Raw genomic sequence first — 6061 nt, 5'->3', positions numbered from 1 at the left:
TCTGCTAAGGAAGTAAAATTGATATGCTTAATTTTTCCTTCTGATTTTTAATTTACATGTCTGTCCTTTCAGTAGACATCTTAGAACCACCTCAACATTCATTGTAAGCTTATATTAAGCCAACAGAGATTTGTAAATATAATTCAGGTAGACTCAGTGACATGCAACAACTGTTTTTATTCAAATAGAAAATGTGTGTGTAGGCTTTTATCCTGGACGAATTGATTGAAATTTGTTTTCTATAAACCATTTTTTCACCTGAGTTTTGGAAATAATTGCCCGTTTGAGAACCAACTCTAAAAAAAGTCTATTTAAAAAATGCCGGATCTCTTGTTCGGTCCATTACGTAGTTTGGGACCAAGACTGAAAACAACAAGATCCTATATTGAACGGTTTATTCTGGATGGTCCATGAATGATGAATCTTGTTTTTCTCGATACCTGTTTCCTTGAAAAATTGTTGATGTGTTGAGAAAGTTAACTCTTCTTATGCTGAAAAAGGAATACCAATAACCTTAAAATGCAAGTATAATTTAGAGTCCAGTCTTTCTTGCGTCTACTATTTTTGAAAAAATTATTTTAGCATAACGCTTAAGTCTCCTTCTTAGCATTAAATTTATCTCAAACAGACAAGAAAAAATTTAAACTGGGATAATGTATTTTGGTTACCAAGGGCGATGTCATCTAATGTCAGCTTAAAGAAATATATTAATTCTTGGAACCCATATGACTGATGTATGACTTTTCCGCATTCAGAATTTAAATAAAAATCGAATTCGAATACTGTTTTTTTAAGCTTTCAGTATCTTATGATAGCGGAGAAAAAAAAGTCACGATCTATAGAAAAAAAGCGTAAAATGCACAACTAGAGCATAACTCACAGATACTATGATTAAAAACTGAAAGGGATCAAGTTGATTTTGCAATAGAGAAATACTTTAGACATATTAGAGACTCTATTGTTGTAAAGCATGTAGCATGTTTATCAACAGGATCGACATCTGTGCTGAATATGTACATGTAGTTATCTTGCAATAAAAAAGATGGCTTGCCGCCTTTAGATAAAAAGAGCTTGTGATAGAATAACTAGGTTCTTCATTGTTTTAAAATGTATCTGTGATTTGAAAACCGGTTGTTCTTTTGGTAAGAGAACGGCCATTGCTCTTTAAACGACAGATGTTTCGATCTTTATATAACTAGACTAGTTTTTTTTTTTCAAACTTATGGTGTGAACGTCGCGAGAAAAAATTTAAAAGCATTTTTTAATCTTTATATGTAGAAAAGCAGGAGAAATGCTTTTGCAATTTTGTGGTCTAACCGGTCTCGTTATTCAGCAAAGCTTTTATGTTTAGTTCCTTAACGTTGATTTTCCCTTTACTCTGTAAGAATCTGATCGCATTTCTCCGCATAAGCAGAAGAGAATTAATTCACACAGAGGCAAAGGATTTTACAGCTGTTTTAACTGTTGTTTTTAATGAATTGAGAGTTATAAGCCGACAAAAATTTCCATCATGTAATTTTCCCAAGTCTATGTCCACCTCAAAAGAGAAATTAAAATAAGGTCTATTTCTTTTACCTTTTTTTGTCCCTTTTCTTTCTGAACAGTTTTAATAACTAGTTCATGTAATGTTGTAATGAATTGAAAAACTTTTTTTCCTTTTAATCCTAAATTCGGAACTGACTAAATTATGACTAACTTTACTATTCATCAGCAACCAACGTTTTTATTGTTCCATAACAGTATTTGACTTTCAAATCCAAAATATGTCAAATTTTCTTTACCCTTAATATTATTTACATTTTAATGAACACTGACTTATTTTTTAAGCCGAGAATTTCAAGACTACGGATCACATCCCAAATGGATTCTTTTTCTTTTAGCAACCACTCGAAAACCAAAACGTTATTTTGCGATGTAAAGTCACTGTATAAATCACCGCTAGAGGGCAACCTTTTTTAAGTCCGAGGTCGGAGTTTTTCGCCGTACGGATCTTCCCTTTGCCGGTTAATACCTTACCAATACTATCTATTTTTTTTTCAGTTCCTGAGCGGGGGGTAACAGGTTCTAGAAATTGTAACGATATTCTCCCATCTACACCCTCCCCCCCTTATTTTATGAAAACGGAGAAAAAAGTCATTATCTGTGGTCAGTAGAAAGCAACAAGAAAGAGTAATAAACACAAAAAAATCTTACGTTACACTAAGAGTATAAAAATAGGAACTCGAAATAAAAAGAAAAAATAATCGAATTGAGCTTTATGAATGAGATTTGTTTTGCATTGTTTTAACGTGTAGAGTAATATATGTATCTAAGGAAGCCATCTGTGGAATAATTTAAAAGCTTGTATTCACGTAATAAGAAACCAATTTCTTATGAAATCAAATTTTGAAATAAGAAATAGGAATTGTAATGTGATCACTAAGCTTAGTTAGAATTCAGTTACAAGATGAACCGTTGTTAAACTCATTGCTAATTCATGGCGACCGATAACAATATTCCATATTATATTTCGTGCTTTTCATCCTCTTAACAAGAAATATAATGGTGATATTTTATTCCTTTCGAAACGCCGAACGAAATCCGCACTGTTGCGCAAAGTAAAATGTTACGTTCACGCATTTTTAATATAAAGTAGAAAGAAGAGACAAAATTATATCAATTTTTCTTCCTACAGAGAAACTGCTTCTCTTTTCTCTTGTGGGGTTTTCCAACCTCATCAACAGGAATATTGATGATACATATACAGTTTTGGAGGACACAAATTGAAATCCTCGTATTGAGAAAATTATCCTTTTATCCGTCCCTCAGCTCAGTGATAATGTTACAAGCTGCCTGCTTCTTGTATTGTTCTCTGATGTCATTTGACTTTTTTATTTCATCAAGTTGATCATATTGTAAAATTCTCGTTACCATTCTTCTTGACAATATCACGATGTCGGTGGAGGAAAATGAGATTTCAATGAACTAAAAGAAGTTTTATCATGAACTGAATCAAGTTTGACTCATTTTGTTGTGTATCGGATTTGGCAGGGCGTACAATGCATAGCTGGAGCATAATTCACAGATACTATGGTTAAAAACTGAAAGGAATCAAGTTGACTTTGCAATAGAGAAATACTTTAGACATATCAGAAACTGTATTGAGGTAAAGCACGTAGCATGTTCATCAACAGCTAGAGCATAACTTAGAGTTACTATGGTTAAAAACTGAAAGGAATCAAGTTGATTTTGTAATAGAGAAATACTTTAGACATATCAGAAACTGTATTGTGGTAAAGCACGTAGTATCAAGTTGATTTTGTAATAGAGAAATACTTTAGACATATCAGAAACTGTATTGTGGTAAAGCACGTAGTATCAAGTTGATTTTGTAATAGAGAAATACTTTAGACATATCAGAAACTGTATTGTGGTAAAGCACGTAGTATCAAGTTGATTTTGCAATAGAGAAATACTTTAGACATATCAGAAACTGTATTGTGGTGAGGCACGTAGCATGTTCATAAACAGGATCCACATCTGTACTGACTGTGTACATGTAGTTATCTTGCAATAAAAATAGGAATGCTCGCCGCCTTTACATAAAAAGAGCTCGTAATAAAATTAATAGGTTCCTCGATTTTTGTTTATTTATTTATTCGAAAACCGTCCGCTCTTTTTGGTAAGAGAACGGCCATTGCTCTTTAAACGACAGATGTTTCCATCTTTATATAAATATGCTAGTTATCTTTTGCAAAATTTATGTAGCGAACGTCGCGAGAAACTATTGATAAGCGCTTTTTAATCTTTATATGTAGAAAAGCAGTAGAAATGTTAGGTTTGCAATTTTGTGGTCTAACCGGTCTCGTCATTCTCACAGCCAATCTGCTTAAGTATCTACATTTACTGAAGAAAGAAGGCGAAATTGCGCTTTTATTACCCTACTGCAATAATTGTTACACGGCGCATCATCGAAAACCTCACAGAAAAAAAGATTTGTATGCGCTAGGCGCTTTCTGTATCACGTTAAAAAGAAGAATTAACTCAGTATATATTTTCTTCTTCCTGTCTTGTTTTTCAATTTCTTATCAGGACACAGATTTTTGAACAAGGCTTTTGCGGCGACTCTACAAAATCGAGGGGTAGAAATCTTTTTTTAAAGATTATATCCGTTACTCTGTGAATATAACTGTTTGTCGTTTACAAAGTGACTGCTTCGTGTCGTTTATCTCAGATTTCACTTGACTTTCAAATTTACGCTTGAACAACTTACATGGAATATGTTTCCCTTCCGATAAAATTCGCATCTCTTTTGTAAAATACCATTACAAAACGTGCACTCTTGTTTACTATTCTGAAGGTAATACTACTACTTGTGTTTGTCGAAAAATTTGGACTCTTCTTTATGTCGATCAATTTCCTAAATTCTCAACATCGTTCTTCTTGAAAATGTACCGTTATTGGTAAGGAGAAATTCGATTCTAAGAAACTATATGAATTGCTATGTAAAAAAATTATTTATTTTTCACTCTTTTCGAGTCTTTTGTTTCTCAGAAAACGCGGAAAATGCACCTAACGATAAAGTAAAAATCACAAGGACAGAGAAAGAAACTAAAATGATTGAATTACTGAACTATAAGCCCGGGAGCTACAATAGATTAGAATAAATATTGTGGTAACAAACATTACAAAAATAATTTCAATGAAAGGATCGCCATCTGTCGATAACTAAGAAGCTAATTTCCTATCAAAAAAAATGCTTGCCACTTTCAAATCTAACTTTTGTACCGTATAGTGAGCTCAGAGATGAATTAAACTATTATGAGATAACAACAGAAAGAAACAAAGCTTTTATTTTTAGTTCCTGACCGTTGATTGTCCCTTTACTCTGTAAGAATCTGATCGCATTTCTCCGCATAAGTAGAAGAGAATTAATTCACACAGAGGCACAGGATTTTACAGCTGTTTTAACTGTTGTTTTTGATGAATTGAGAGTTCTAAGCCGACAAAAATTTCCATCACGTAATTTTCTCAAGTCCATGTCCACCTTAAAAGAGAAATTAAAATAAGGTCTATTTCATTTTATTTTTTTTTCTCCCTTTTCTTTCTGAACAATTTAAAGACTAGTTCATGTAATGTTGCAATGAATTGAAAACCATTTTTTTCCTTTTAATCCTAAATTCGGAACTGACTAAATTATGACTAACTTGACTATTCATCGGCATCAACGTTTTTATTATTTTATAACAGTATTTGACTTTCAAATCCAAATTATGTCAAATCTTTTTTACCCTAATTATTTTTTCTATTTTCATGAACACCGACTAACTTATTGAGCTGGGAATTCCAAAACTACTGATCTCATCCTAATGGATTTTTTTTCTTTCATCAACTATTCGAAAACGAAAACTTTATTTTGCGATGTAATGTCCCTGGATTGAAAATGACCAGTCAGTGGAAAGATAAGTATGTTATTTACCGACTGGGAGGTACTTATTTTATAAATCTCCGCTAGAGGGACACATTTTCAAGTCCGAGGTCGGTGTCTTTCGTAGCATGTTAATCAACAGGATCGAGATCTGTACTGACTATGTGCATGTAGTTATTTTGCGATAAAAATAGGAATGCTCGCCGCCTTTACATAAAAAAAGCTCGTAATAGAATAACTAGGTTCTTCATTGTTTTAAAATTTATCTGCGATTCGAAAACCGTCCGTTCATTTGGCAAGAGAACGGCCATAGCTCTTTATACGACAGATGTTTCGATCTTTACATAAATATACTAGATTTCTTTTGTAAAAGTTATGATGCGAACGTCGCGATAAACTATTGAAAAGCGTTTTTTAATCTTTATGTATGTAGAAAAGCTGGATAAACGTTAGGTTCGCAATGCTGCTTAAGTATCTACGTGTATCGAAAATAAAAGAAGAAATTGCGCTTTTATCACTCTACTGCAACAATTGTTACACGGCACATCATCGAAGAACTCATAGAAAAAGAGATTTGTACGCGTTGTGCGCTCTCTATATCACATGAAAAGAATAAATTCAGCATATATTTTCTTCATCCTCTGTTGTTTTTCG

Source organism: Pocillopora damicornis, chromosome 3 (assembly GCF_964200805.1).
Source record: "Pocillopora damicornis chromosome 3, jaPocDami1.2, whole genome shotgun sequence".
Lineage (NCBI taxonomy): Eukaryota > Metazoa > Cnidaria > Anthozoa > Scleractinia > Pocilloporidae > Pocillopora > Pocillopora damicornis.
This window is presented reverse-complemented; position numbering follows the sequence as displayed.